This window comes from Oncorhynchus kisutch, linkage group LG13 (genome assembly GCF_002021735.2).
Source record: "Oncorhynchus kisutch isolate 150728-3 linkage group LG13, Okis_V2, whole genome shotgun sequence".
Lineage (NCBI taxonomy): Eukaryota > Metazoa > Chordata > Actinopteri > Salmoniformes > Salmonidae > Oncorhynchus > Oncorhynchus kisutch.
Genome location: NC_034186.2, coordinates 24,713,410 through 24,729,642, shown reverse-complemented (window position 1 = coordinate 24,729,642; position 16,233 = coordinate 24,713,410). Strand labels below are relative to the sequence as shown.

The 16,233-nt window shown below is 41.3% G+C and overlaps 1 protein-coding gene across 6 annotated transcripts in view; it reads right to left on the bottom strand.

Annotated features, from left to right (window-relative positions):
* LOC109902721 (circadian locomoter output cycles protein kaput) overlaps positions 1–12,245 on the bottom strand; it is a 48,417-nt gene extending 36,172 nt beyond the window's left edge. For all 6 annotated transcript variants that reach the window (XM_031785812.1, XM_031785813.1, XM_031785809.1 and 3 more), the window contains exon 1: positions 12,136–12,245. The gene's annotated coding sequence lies outside the window, so the exon portion shown is untranslated. The remainder of the gene's footprint in view (positions 1–12,135) is intronic.
* Positions 12,246–16,233: the final 3,988 nt, after the last annotated feature.

Here is a 16,233-nt window from a genome sequence, read left to right as displayed (position 1 = left end):
GGCATACAGAATGGGTCCTCTCTAAACTGAGCCTAAGCCTGTATGTACCATTCCTGACACCTGAAACCAATGAGGATTTGTGGTCCATTTATTAGTGAGTGGGTAGGATAGCCCGAGTGTCGACGTTTGAAAAGTAGCAGCAGGGAGCTTACAGTAGGGATGGGAAAAATGAGTCCGCCATAGCCATTGAAACAGGTCCATCGGCTCGCATCGCCAACATTTAAAACCTTCAGAGAATAAACTGGATTAGAGGTTCTGCTCTATGGCTGCGTTGACACAGGCAGCCCAATTCTGATATTTTTCTTTCACTAATTGTTTTTTTGACCAATCAGATCAGCTCTGATATGATGTGAAATGATCTGATTGGTCAAAAGACCAATTGGTGGAAAAAAATATCAGAATTGGGCTGCCTGTGCAAACACAGCAGAGTGTGTGGCAGAGAATCCCTCATTGATCTAATGCTGTCAGAAACCACCAAAGAGCATCAACACATTCACTCCTGGGAACTGCAACCAAATACACATTTACACACACTTTGCATATACACCTTCTTTCTCTCCCGCTATCAGATCAGAGGCTGCACCTCTCCCTGTTAAATCACGTTCAGACAATAAGAGAGGGTGTGCCTGCTACAGTGCACACTGTGGTTAATGGCTTCTAATTAGTAGGCTGACATTTCCAAGAAAACAGAGAATAGTGGATTTCTTGGTAAGTATAGTTACTGACAAACAGCAGCAGGCTTGATTCTTCTGATGGTCATTGACCCATACTGTAGCTGGGCTTAGGCTAAAGCCTAGGTCTGGAGCTATTCCTATATCCATGCTGCTGCCCAGTGCCCTGCCCACCCCAGCCAGTCTCTCCATCGCTGGGCAGCTGAAGCCTCCCAGAGCTGGGCAGCCAGCTGTGTTCCACCCAAGAACATGCACCCGCAGCCCCGGGCAGCACAAAAGGAGTCTTTGCTTGCATGTGTCCCACAGGCCACAGACAGGAATGTCTTAGAGAAGAGCAGCGGTTTCCACTAGCAGCGGGAGAAGGGAGAGGCTGGCAGGGGTCCCGCCACTGTCCCACAGGGGCCTGAACCATACCAAGGGCCCAGCACTGCAGCCAACTGGGTCAGTGGGGTTAAAAAAAAATAAAAAAAAGAGAGAAAGAGGGAGGGGGAATGAGCACTGCCAGGCCAGCACATGAGAGGAGGAAATTAAAAGATACCATGCCAACTGCCCACTACCTATCCCCATATGCATCATGAGTGTTGGCCTACATGAGTGTTTTTCTCTGCATGTGAAAAAGTCCTGCAGACACACCTGGTCCAAAGGTTGTCTTTATTGGCTGGGGTCAAACAGACTAACAAAAACATTTCCGATTTCACAGTCACCTGCTACACTATCATGACTCATCAGACAACAGAGTAAACAAACACCTCACCTACTGCACACACATATGGCAACAATATCTCCGACACTGATTCTGTTTCATAATTTATTTGAGGCTAAATTAATTTTATTGATGTTTTATATTAAGTTAAAATAAGTGTTAATTCAATATTGTTGTAATTGTCATTATTACAAATAAAAATACATTTTAAAATCAGCCGATTAATCGGTATCTGCTTTTTTGGTCCTCCAATAATCGGTACTGGCGTTGAAAAATCATAATCGGTCGACCTCTACTTTGGTGAGCCCTGTGGTTGCAGGCTGTGCAGTTTCCATACCAGGTGGTGATACAGCTTGACAGGATGCTCTCAATTGTACATCTGTAAATGTTTCAGAGGGCCAAGACAAATTTCGTCAGCCTCCTGAGGTTGAAGAGGCGAGTACAGAAGGGGGCTGAGCACACACCCTTGTGGGGCCCCTGTGTTGAGGATCACAAAGTGGAGGTGTTGTTTCCTACAATCACCATCTGGGGCAGCCCGTCAGGAAATCCAGGACCTAGTTGCACAGGGCGGAGTTCGGACCCAGGGCCCCCGAGCTTAATGATGAGCTTGAAGGGCACTATGGTGTTGAATGAACAGCGTTCCTACATAGCTATTCCTCTTGTCCAGATGGGATAGGGCAGAGTGCATTACAATGGTGATTGTATCGTCTGTGAATCTATTGAGTCGGTAAGGGAAATTAAGTGTGTCTAGGGTGTCAGGTAAAGTGGAGTTAATATGATCTGTCATGACGTTGGCCTGTTGGGGGAGGTTTATGACCCCCATAAATACCTTTCCCCTTTTCTCTCTCTCTAATTTATAGAGTTGACTCTTGTAAAGCCTTTGTAAAGAAGAAAGTCTGGTAACATCAAAAGGTGGGAAACGGAACCATATTTCGGTAATTCAACCAGTTGAAAATATGCTTAATGAATATGATCTCAGATCAGTTGTTGTCTGAGACATTACTACTAATGGACAGGATGACAAACTATCTTGGAAAGTCGAGACATTCTAGTTATCAGATTCACATGGAATTGTTGTGCAATTTAAAATGTTTAAATATTAAACTATTTGTGAAAAGATTAAATGTAATTTTAGCTTCTTAAATGAGAGAAAGGTTTGTCATAGAGAAACTCTGCTCACTTAGAGGCCCCGCCCAATTGAACAGACATTGGTTGTAAACTATGAAACACGCCCTTCTTTCACCATAATATAAACCCGTTGACGAAAATGTAACTTTCTGTTCCAAGGACGTGAGGACTTGCGGTCCGCACGTTGACAGGACAAAGATCACCTAAAGAACTAAGCCAACCTCAGCGTGAGCTCTGTTTGAACGTCAAGAACCTAACAAAATTAGCATCGAATTTCAACGTGAAGATGACAATCAACCTGAAGATGACGATTCAATAGGATGAATTTCGACTATACCAGCCAGAATATAACACGAGCTTAAAAGTATGGCAACCTGGTATTAACTTTGAACTCTGATTCACTCCAGATGTGATACCTCCTAGCCGTTGAGTTAGCAGCAGCCGCTGTAAACGTGGGCTAGGAATGGACGGACGACATATCCAGTCTAACACACACAACGATACTACAACGTATCTAGTTAACCACCAGAGACATTCTTCAAAGGACAAGGGATCCATGCTGGACAACCCGGCCTTCTATCTACGACCAATCTACCGAAGCGCAGCTCAGAGTAAATATTTATTGCATTTTCCATTTTCAAATGGGCGGTTATTTAGAATGCATAAGATACTGTATTTACAATAGCATCGCTGCCTACGGCCCGATAGAGACTAAATCTTTTTGTTCCTCAGTCTTCCCGCTCTTTCATTCAAAACCCAACCCCCTTTCTTTGCGTAACCAGCCGTCATATCTGTTCCGTCCACTCGGCACGTTTTCCTTTATGACATAATTTGTAATCAATGTATGATCCATTCTGTGTAGATGTAATTCTGTGTGATTAGTTAGCTATTTAGTAAATAAATAATTCTACCAAATTTTATAGTGCTGATTCAACTTGTTAGCCAGGGTTCGAATTTACAGAATTTACAACTTTCAGATGGGACTGAATAAAGTGAGGATTAAATATTGACTGCTACTGATGTAAAAGATTACTAGGTCTTTAAGAGTTTATTTGGATGATAACAGCTCTATAATCATTATTTTCTGGTGCCCCAACTTTCTAGTTAATTACATTTACCTGATTAGCTTAGTCAGGTAATATTAATTACAAAGAAATGATTTTATAGAATAGCATGTCATATCACTTAATCCGGCATAGCCAAAGACACGACAGATCCTTATCTAGCCTCGGCTTGGGAAGCCGTCTGGACCGGGTTAACATGCCTTGCGAGGGTTAACACGCTTAAATGTCTTACTCACGTCGGCCACGGAGAATGAGAGCCCACAATACTTGGGAGCGGGCCGCATCGGTGGCACTGTGTGATCCTCAAAACGGGCGAAGGCATTTAGCTTGTCTAGGAGCAAGACGTTGATGTCCGCAACATGGCTGGTTTTCCCCTTTGTAATCTTGTGATGGTCTGTAGACCCTGCCACATATGTCTTGTGTCTGAGCTGTTGAATTGCAACACTTCGTCTCTGTACTGACGTTTTGCTTGTTTGATTGCTTTACGGAGGGAATAACTACACGGTTTGTATTCGACCATATTGTCAGTCACCTTGCCATGGTTAAATGCGGTAGTTCGCACTTTCAGTTTTGCGAGAATGCTGCCATCCATCCACGGTTTGGGTAGGTTTTAATAGACACCGTGGGAACAACATCCCTATACACTTCCTGATGAACTCAGTCACAGTGTCCAGGTAAACGTCAATGTTATTCTCTGAAGCTACCCGGAACATATCCCAGTCCGCATGATGAAAACAATCTTGAAGCATGTATTCCGATTGGTCAGACCAGACTTGAATAGTCCTTAGCACGGGTACGTCCTGTTCAAGTTTCTGCCTATAGGAAGGCAGGAGCAAAATGGTGTCATGATCTGATTTGCCAAAGGGAGGGCGGGGGAGGGCCTTGTAGGAGTCTTGAAAAGGCAAGTAGCAGTGATCTGTTTTTCCTAAGCGAGTACTACAGTCAATGTGTTGATAAACACTACTGAAGTTCTTTCTCAAAATGTGCTTTGTTAAAATCCCCAGCACCAGTAAATGCAGCCTCAGGATGTAGTTTCCAGTTTGCATAAAGTAAAGTGTAGTTCCTTGAGGGTCGTCGTGGTTTCGGCTTGAGGGGGAATATACACGGCTGTGACTATAACTGAAGAGTATTCTCTTGGAAGGTAATACGGTCGGCATTTGATTGCGAGGTATTCTAGGTTGGGTGAACAAAAGGACTTGAGTTTCTATATGTTATCACAATCAAACCATGAGTAGTTAATCATGAAACATACACCCCCTCCTTTCTTCCCAGAGAGTTCTTTATTCCTGTCTGCGCGATGAACTGAGAACTCAGGTGGCTGTATGGACGGGGACAGTATAACCTGAGGGAGCCATAATTCTGTATGTTACAGTCCCTGATGTCTCTCTGGAAGGAGATCCTCGACCTGAGCTTGTCTACTTTATTGTCCAGAGACTGAACATTAGCGAGTAATTTAATCGGAAGCGGTGGATGGTGTGCCAGCCTCCTGAGTCGGACTAGAAGTCCACCCCGAATACCCCTTCTCTGCCGGCGGCGTCTTGGAGCAGCCTCTGGGATACGTTCAATTGCCATGGGGGGTACAAACAAAGGATCCAATTCGGGAAAGTCGTATTCCTGGTCATCAACGGGATCACAGCGGAGACGGTCAAAAACGTTAAGTTCCTCAGGGTACACATCTCCGAGGAGCTGAGATGGTCAAACCACACCAACACCATGGTGAACTAGTCACAACAGAGTCTTCAACCTCAGGATGCTGAAGAAATGTAGACTGTCTCCGAGGGCACTCCATATTCTACAGGGGCACCATCGAGAACATACTGTCAGGCTGCATCACAGCCTGGTACGGCAACTCCACAGCCAGGGACCGCAAAGCGCTACAGAGGGTGGTACGCTCTGTCAAACACTTCCTGCATACGACAATTAAACTTCTAATTTAATCATCATAAAAATACTGGAGTGCACAGCAGCATATAGTCTAGCATCACAGCCAATGGTGATGATGATCAGGGATGTCAATTTATCAAAAGGAACAATTTTCTTCAGTTTGGAGCCTTTAATCCCAATACTTGTTGCAGAGTTTTCTTCCAAAATCCGTTTGCCACATACATCCCAAAAGGTTGGAATTTACCCTACAGATGACCAACTACAGCCCAGCAACAATGTATTCCTGCTGAGATCAACTCCATTAGGCCTAATGTTCATATCATCAAACTCAGTCATGGGGCTGAATGGAGGGAGGGTGGAAGGAGACATCAGTTCAGTGGTTGTCTGTCTGCTGTAGCCCAGACAGTGAGATCATTGGCTATAGGGGAAATTCCCACAGTTAGACTGCTGAATGAGGAAGAGTGTGCTCTCTGGAGATACAAGATACAGACAGACTGCTCTGGCAAAGTCATCAAGGAGCCCTCAGTATGTTCAAGCTTTCTAAGACTAGCCTACATCATAGCAATAGACCAACAACACAAACAAAAACAAGTACAACAGTAGACAATCACAACATCAGAAGCCGTATTCAATAGATCTTTTACCTATTTATTCCATGATAGTCAGGCGGCAGCGTAGCCTAGTGGTTAGAGCGTTGGACTAATAACCGCAGTTAACCCACTGTTCCCAGGCTGTCATTGAAAATAAGAATATGTTCTTAACTGACTTGCCTGGTTAAATAAAGGTTAAAAAAAAATTGTCAGGCGATCATTATTTTTGTATATATTTTTGTTGTTTTAAAAATCAGCCCATGATTCCAAAACACAATTTTTTACTTATTACCTGGACACATTTTACCAACTACTTTACTTCGGCAAACCCAAAGACCAGCATTGAGAAACCCATCCCCCAATAGGCTGCCACATAGCTAGATCATTCAATCTAAATTACATATACACATAACCTAAATTGGTCACAGCGTTTATGCAGAAATTATTCAGACTGTCACACCAATGGTGCCAGTCTAAATGGAAACCTTGCATACAGACTGTACATTCCTCAAAATCCACGCAGTCTTTTTCCTCATCTCCTTACTTCCTTCACTTTAAGAGATGTCTTGTAAGGCATCTCTGCACATCCGCCTTGTTCAAAATGTCCACATGGAAAATAGAAAAACAAAGGCCAATGATAATCATGCTCAAATTATATCAAGATTGCCCTGTGGTTTGGGATAGTCTACATGGTAGGAATATGAAACAGTTGTTACCTGACATTCTTGTGACGTGACCCTCCTGAAGCTTCTCAAATGTCCTTGTGACCAGCCAAAGAAACAAACAATGTATCGTGCCAGAATGCAGTCTTTAGCAGGCAGAGACCCAGAGGGAATTGGATACTACCCATCACATTCTTTCTTGCTCTTAAGTCTGCAGTTTTGGTTTATATTAATCCAATAAGCTGTTGGACCGAGGATGGTGTTATGGTGTAGATTTGGGTTTCATTGGGGTTGGCTGTGGTGGACTGTGTATATTTTCAGAGGACAAGGTGGTGCCATGTGAGAGAAACGCAGTGCTGATGGTTCTGTTCTAGAACCGTCAGCCCAGAGAGCCGTCCTGCCTGCTCTGCTACTCCCAGAGGTTTTGATTAGAGATGAATCACAACTAAAACATCTGGGTCATCCTGAAGCTCCCACAGAAGTCACACACCAGTCAGAAACACACACAATCAATTCCAGTGCTATAATAAAGCAAGGAAATTAGGCTACATTCTGATGAAAGCAAACCAATCCCTGTTTCCATCCAATTTTCACAAAGACAGAGCCAGTCTGACCCCCATTACCACTGTAGAGGAGGGCACCACTTGAGTGGAGATCACATTCTACACAGAATATCCACAGTCTGGTCTGAGTCACCACTGACATTTATGTCTGACCTAGGTAGTGCTAGACTAAAGTTTACCTACCCTGAAACTTCTAGCAATATACAAGGAATATATAAGAGAAAAATACATTAAACCCGACAATTTGAAGATGAAGTCAATGCTATATAAGAGCAATGAACTTCGACACCAAAGGATTAAATGGATGTGTTGTGCGTTAAAACAAAAGGCCAATTTATCCTTTCCAATAAGATGCTCATTAAATAAAAAATGTGGCTAAAGGTTTGCTATTTCAGACGATGGTCAAAGACGTGACATATTGTTGTCGGTGATGAAAGCTTTGGTGCTCTGCTATAACAAAGACTGTAATTTCAGGCAGCACCACAATAGCGTACAAATGCCAGAGACAAGCTTATGCTAGAAGAAAAAGCAATCTGCGTCCATTTCTTCCTGAACATCATGTCACAGAGTGGTCAGTTCGCATCAAACGGTTGACATACATCCCAAGAAGAGAGGTGGTGTCCTACACTGAGTTAGACCTAGATACATTACTGGAAAAGACCACCTCTATACCTAAAAAGGGAACAGAAGTGTCAAGTAGGCTTATTGGAACGAGCTGGATTTGCATATTAGCCTCCATTCTACTGGAAGATCATAATGAAAATGAGGGTAAGTTCAGAGTAGCTACACAAGGGATGTGGTCTTACAGCCGTTCTACCACATGCCTGTTTCGATCTCTCCTCACTCTGCCACCTTAAAAAAGGGCATTCTGTTTGTGTGTTTCCTCATTCATTATTTCCAACAGAGAATTCATCACACCCCCACATCATGGATCGATTCCTGAACTCCACAGCTTATTTTGTACACATTTCACAAAGTTTGGATCGATTCTTTAACACTGCAATTGATTAAGACTGTCAAAGGTATTTTGAAGTGAAGAACTAATAACACGCTCCAAGATCAAAAGCCGTAAGGACATAATACTATCAGACTGTAATGCAACTGTAGTCGGTGGGCATACGATCTGAGCCGCCATTCCCTGCTGCAGTGCTGTCAGGTTCAGCTTAGAGATCCCTAGGCTGTTGTGTTGTGCTTCTGTAAAAGCAAACGACTGGCAATCAACTAGCCAGCTAATTCACCCCACCTTCAAATCAATGGGACTGGTTGCATCACTGCCTAGTACGGCAACTGCTCGGCCTCCGACCGCAAGGCACTACAGAGGGTAGTGCGTACGGCCCAGTACATCACTGGGGCTAAGCTGTCTGCCATCCAGGACATCTACACCAGGCGGTGTCAGAGGAAGGCCCTAACAATTATCAAAGACGACCATAGACTGTTCTCTCTACTACCACATGTCAAGCGGTACCGGAGTGCCAAGTCTAGGACCAAAAGACTTCTCAACAGCTTTTACCCCCAAACCATAAGACTCCTGAACAGGTAATCAAATGGCTACCCGGACTATTTGCATTGTGTTCCCCCCCAAACCCCTATTTTACGCTGCTGCTACTCCGTTTATCATATATGCCTAGTCACTTTAACAATACATTCATGTACATACTACCTCAATTAGCCCCGACCAACAAGTGCCCCCGCACATTAGCTAACCAGGCTTTCTGCATTGTGTCCCGCCACCCACCCCCTCTTTCATGCTACTGCTACTATCCGTTTATCATATATGCAGTCACTTTAACCATATCTACATGTACATACTACCTCAATCAGCCCAACTAACCAGTGCCTGTATGTAGCCTCACTACTGTATATTGCCTCGCTACTGTTATTTTTCACTGTCTTTTTACTGTTTTTATGTTTTACTTACCTATTGTTCACCTAATACCTTTAAAAAAATGTTTTATTGCACTGTTGGTTAGAGCCTGTAAGCAAGCATTCACTGTAAGGTCTACTACACCTGCTATATTTGGCACACGTGACAAATAGACTTTGATTTGATTTTATCTTAGCATCAAATGAACAACACCATACGTCACTCCAACTGAGGGCAGCTAATATTGTATGCCGGAGTCTAGGTGTCAAATACACATCGCCTCAAACATATTTCCTTACTGTGCAGTTTCTAAGAATACAAGGTTTAGGCTAAGAAATAAACCGACACACCTAACCTGGCCACAGTCAAACCAAAAGTCACTGTGCAGTTTCTAGAATTCAGACAACAGGCTACTGTGCAGCAGGTTATGGCTTCCTGCCCAATATTGTGTGAGAGCTGTGACGTGGCACCCAATGATGGTTTGAGGGAAGAGAGCTGCCAAGGGCCATAAAGGCCATGCTCTGTGCAGTACTCAAAGACAACTTCGCCACAAACTCCTAAACACAAACAACAACACTAAGGTCACTCAGACAAGTCACACAGACGCAGCACTAAAGATATCACTATATGCAGGGCAAACTAGGTATCTCTAGTACTGTCAACAAAACAGATAGCTCAGAGTGGATAACTATTAAGAATGATAAGAATGTGTATGCTCTGATGAAGGTCTTGCGACTGAAAGCTTAGCATACTTAAATGAAATTTGTGCATTGATCCTGAGTGTGCAGAATCTTTATTCCATTACAGAATAGGAATTACTAACCATGGCCTGCCCTCAACTTGTTCAACCATTGAGCCACTGAACAACTTGTTATTCCATTTGCATGGTTAAATGGATGTTTCAGCATTGGTTACACGCTGCATCCGTCAGTGCAGATATTGGATCGGCATAAGTCAGAGGGCAACATATCAATAACAGATGACGTATCCATCCTGGACTAGGCAAACATTGGCCATTGTTAGGTGATACTGGGCAATTCCACGGTAACAGAGTGCAGGTGCAAAGTTTAGTAACAATGACTGCACAAACAGTGCATCACTCTGTTACTAAAATTGTGTAGAGAGTTGTATGGTTTGTTTAACTTTGCAATCATTGGTTTTTGTTTAACATACATTTTAAAGTGAAAAATCTTGTATTACTGTTACCTACCATGGAATTACTTGTTTTACAGCTGATTAAGAAACATAGCGATATTTTTTCAAGGCTGTCCAACACTACTGAGCATCACAGGAGCCAGTGAACCCAAATTGCATTTGTCAGGCATTCCGTGCATAAATAAACAACATTTGTAGCCTACATCAAGGCAGTACAATAACAGAATGAAGATGGTCAGATAGGTTACTCAACTGATTTGGTTACTAGAACTAAAGCCATTTAGACTTTTACCAGTGGAATACATTGTAGCCTAGTCAAAAGCCATATACACTGAACAAAAATATAAACTCAACACATAGTGTTGGTTTCATGAGCTGAAATTTTTTTTTTTTAATACCAGAAATGTTCCAAATTTCTCTCAAAATCTCCACCAATTTGAGCATTGCTACTTTGCCAAGATAATCCATCCACCTGACAGGTGTGGCATATCAAGAAGCTGATTAACCAGCATGATCATTACACAAGTGCACCTTGTGCTGGGGACCATAAAAGGCAACTCTAAAATGTGCAGTTTTGTCACACAAGTTGAGGTCAGCGTGCAATTGGCATGCTTGACTACAGGAATGTCCACCAGAGCTGTTGCCAGAGAATTCAGAGTTAATTTCTCTACCATACACTGAGGAGTATTTCTGTCTGTAATAAAGCCATTTTGTGGGGGAAACTCATTCTGATTTGCTGGGCCTGGCTCCCCAGTGGGTGGGCTGCACCCCTGCCCAGTCATGTGAAATCCATAGATTAGGGCCTGGTTAATTTATTTCAAATGACTGATTTCATTATATGATGTGTAACTCAGTAAAATATTTGAAATTGTTGCATGTTGGATTTATATTTGTGTTCAGTATATATGCTAAAAATGTTGCTTACAAGAGCCACTATCTGCGTACAACTATAAGTGGTCTGCATTTTTTTACCCATAGCCTACATTGTGTATTTTTCTCAAAATGTTGCAAACTGCAGCTATTTAGTTTACTGGCGCACAATGCTCTCCCTCATTCTATGAGCCAAAATCCGAGGTTCGAATTGTAACTGTAGCTCATTCTTGATTACAGTGTCCATTATGCCCATTGGCAGTATATCTGATCACTGACAAACCCATTCAAGCTCATGCTAAATGTTCATCCCGTTATAGCCAACGGATTTCCTCTGCATAATATTGATTTGAATTTCTCACTGAATCAACCCGCTCGCTACGTTTACAGGTTGCGTCCGCGGAACCTAGGTGAAAATGTTCTGGATAACTTGGACTTGTTTCACACGGGAGAGCCCAAATCCATGAGAAAGCATCCGATTGCACAGTAAAAACCTAACAATCGCATCCACAGCTAATGGCACCTTCGCTGCACAACCGCAGCGTTCAACCCCAAAATGAACATCGCTAGAAATTACTGTGAAACAGACGCAACTGTTCTGTCATTCCAAACGCGCACCCGAAACCAACTGCGCGTTTCATCACTCCAAAACAGGGGTCACTGCGAGCAACCAGGTTAAATATAGAAACAAAGTTAACACATTATGCGATAGATATAGCAACAATATTACAGAAGATTGTAAACATACGAAACCCGGGGAATATTTAAACCTCAAAAACATCTGCGGCGTTCTGCTGCTCACTCCCCGGTATTTGTAGCCTGGATTATGAATGTGGGTCACCAGGCCTTCTGAATCAAGCAAACATAGCAACAACAAGAAAACATCTCCGTTGACTCCTCTTCAATATGATTGCGTCCGCACTATAAACAGGCGCGTTTCCAAATTATTGTAGATTTTGTCGGTAAAAATGTAATTCTTACCTTCTCTGTTCATCGGGATTTTCCTGCTCCTTGTTTTTCTGCGCTGGGTTGAACTGGAGTTGGATAAACAGCAGGGCCTACCGCGGTCTCCTGACGCGCATGCGCATTTTACTGAGTATTCAATTTGGCACAATAAACTCATCCATATCTTGCAAATATTGTAAAACGTTTGAGTGAATTATGTTTCGGTTAGATAATAACACAAAGCATCTATCCTAGCACAACAACCATAACCATAATAGTTTTGTTGTTGAATTATTATATTTTTGGAAAGAAGTAGCCTATACATTTTCGAGGCACTTAAAAAAGTGTTCTGCGTATAGGCATATATACGGAATTATAAACTTTAAAGTCAACATGGATAAATGGCTCATTTAGTATTTTATAGGAATATTAAATACAAAACCAGATGTTTTATATAAATCATATATATTCAATGATTTATTATGTTTCATAGTTTATATTAGTGGTTCATTATCTGTAAACTAAAAGGGTTACCATCACACAGCCAAACACATTTTTGTTTCTTCCATGCAATAATGTAAAGTACTATTTTTTTTTTATCTTCCTCATATTTCCTTTAATTTTATTAAAGTTGTTGTGTATCTAGAACGGGTTTATTGCTGTGTTTATGTATTATCCGAGATATTGGAAGTTCCTAGTTCCTATTCGTAAGTTCACTTGGAAGACCCTTCAAGTCTGAATAAGTTTAAAGTGGGGAATAAAAGATTATAACAAATCCGTTTTAAACAACTACAGATATTGTCATTGTTAAGAAAGCTAGATAGGCTAGCTAACGTTGCTTATAATTAACTTATCAACCTTATCAAGATAGCTAAAGTCTTATTATAGGTTGAAGAATTGTTCCGACCAAAAAGTACATGAATAAAACGAAGTCGTATTTCCGACATCACAGGTAGGAAATAGGAAGCTACGACAAGCATATGAACGCAGCGCATAGCCTATCATTTGTTGCTACTTAACACTTTTTCTCATAATAGCCTACCCTACAAACGTTTTCTTCATGTAGGCCTATGTATACTGAACAAAAATATAAACACAACATGCAAAGTGTTGGTCCCATGTTTCATGAGCTGAAATAAAAGATTACAGAAATGTTCCACACACACACACAAAAAGCTTATTTCTCTAAAATGTTTGTTTGTTTGTTTGTTTACATGCCTGTTAGTGAGCATTTCTCATTTTCCAATATAATCCATCCACCTGACAGGTGTGGTATATCAAGAAGCTGATTAAGCAGCATGATCATTACACCGGTGCACCTTGTGCTGGGGACAATAAAAGGCAACTCTAAAACGTGCTGTTTTGTCACACAACACAATGCCACAGTCTCAAGTTTTGATGGAGCATACAATTGGCATGATGATGGCAGGAATGTCCAATATAGCTGTTGCCAGAGAATTTAATGTCAATTTATCTACTATAAACCGCCTCCAACGTAATTTTCGATAATTTGGCTGTATATCCAACCAGCCTCACAACCGCAGACCACATGTACCCACGCCAGGCCCAGGAACTCCACATCCAGCTTCTTCACCTGCTGGATCATCTGAGTAAAATCTTTGAAATTGTTGCATTTTCCATTTATATTTTTGTTCATTATAGAAATGTGCTTTTAGTTGTATATATTCTTATCATAAAACAATGACAGCAAACACAATCCTTATTTTGATATTAGATGGTGTAAACAACATGTTGGCTACTATGTTCGTTTCATGTGAATCTTTTTAAGAATGGTTTGTGGCTACGCACGCGCTCTCTGAATTCCTGTTATACAAACGTTCCAAATCTTTGGCCTCCATGAGCGCTCACTGAGTTGGCAGAGTGCCAATTAGGTCAAACTCACGAGTCAACCAACCTTTACTGTGCGCGGGAAAATAGATGCTTGGCAGCTGGTGTGTCGTATCACTGGGTTGTGCGTTTTCACAACAGGATTTACGTCAAACAGAACGTCCCTTTAAAAGTTGGGCACGAGCTTTCAATATTTTTGGACTATCCGTTTGTTAGATTCTGAACAATTAAGGGTGGAACAAGGAAAGACATACTGTATAATCGAAATGGACCAGGACTATTGTTCAGCTCAGCTGTACACCCACACAATCCACAGAAATAACAAAGCCATTAAGACAATATTAGCCTACTACAGAACTTCATATTTATTTTGGGTCTTCAGACATGACCTGACCTGGTTGTTTGGAAATTATGGACTTTTTGTTTTAGCAATTGTTATCACCATATCATAGCCTACACTGAAATGTATCCCATTGATAATAGTATAAAGTACAGGAAGAACATGAAATCTGGCACAGTACTTGAACTATAGTCTTTATTGTGTTCTCACTATTGACCTCACATTCCATTAATGATAGCTCTCTGGGGCATAGTTCAGTGCAAATTCAGTTTGCAGGTTTGCAAGCTGACAAATAAACTGTATTTAGGCTACTGTTTTACTAAAGATTTTGCAGCATGCTGGATGTGGGAGATTTACTGTATAGGCCTACATAGTCATTGTAAATAAGAATGTGCTCTCAACTGACTCGCCTGGTTAAATAAGTAAAAAATAATAATGAACATAGGTCCAGTAGTCCTACGCTATTATTACTAACTACCATCATGACACAAAGTTCTGTCTGCTTTAGGATATTCTGTGGCCCCTGCTCAAATGTGCTGTTTCCCTGAAGGAATTGAGAGAAAAAAACAAACAAGCACTCAGAACCTGACCCAATAGCTGAGAACAAACAAACACTTTATTTTGTATGGTTTTCAACACTATGATAATAATCTTAAACAAATGTACACAACTTCTAAATGAGGGAACTGTACCATTTCCTTGGAATGGGCTTGGTGCTGAAGAGAGGACTATGTTTTCTGAGATGTTCTTTTGACAACCACCAGATAGCGCCATTATCAAATATGTTTTTAACATTTTTTTTGTTCAATCATTTTGGTACATTTTTCAGATGTAAGTGGTATATTTTCAAAGCTCTAAGTACAACACTCTATAAATGTATAACACTTGTAATGCCTCTTCTCTTATGTTCAGAACCTTTGAGCATTTATTGGGGTTTCAAACATCTTTCACCCAAGTATTTTCATGCAAAATCAGTTTTGCTGAGAAATATTTGTCACCAATTCATCAGATAAGGAATGATAGGCTCAATCTAATAGCTAAAAATTCAAGGTAGACATTTCAAAACTGTAATTTTTAAAGTCATGAATAGAAATAGATGGTAAATATTATTTTCTATACAGTATTTACTTGACATGCACAATTTCTTTATAATATGTATCCAATGGCAGGTTGTGAGCATGTTGTATCTTTATATAGTACATACAGTTGAAGTCGGAAGTTTACATACACCTTAGCCAAATACATTTAAACTCAATTCCTGACATTTAATCCTGTCTTAGATCAGTCAGGGTCACTACCTTCTTTTAAGAATGTGAAATGTCAGAATAATAGTAGATAATTATTTATTTAAGCTTTTATTTATTTCATCACATTCCCAGTGGGTCAGAAGTTTACATACACTCAATTGGTATTTGGTAGCATTGCTTTTAAATTGTTTAACTTGGGTCAAACATTTAGGGTAGCCTTCCACAAGATTCCCACAATAAATTGGGTGAATTTTGGCCCATTCCTCCTGACAGTGCTGGAGTAACAGTCAGGTTTGTAGGCCTCCTTGCTAGCACACACTTTTTCAGTTCTGCCCACAAATGTTCTATAGGATTGAGGTCAGTGCTTTGTGATGGCCACTCCAATACCTTGACTTTGTTGTCCTTAAGCCAACTTTGGAAGTATGCTTGGGGTCATTGTCCATTTGAAAGACCCATTTGTGACCAAGCTTTAACTTCGTGACTAATGTCTTGAGATGTTGCTTCAATATATCCACATAATTTTTCTCCCTCACGATGCCATCTATTTTGTGAAGTGCACCAGTCCCTCCTGCAGCAAAGTACCCCCACAACATGATGCTGCCACCCCCGTGCTTCACGGTTGGGATGGTGTTCTTCGGCTTGCAAGCCTCCCCCTTTTTCCTCCAAACAATGGTCATTATGGCCAAACAGTTCTATTTT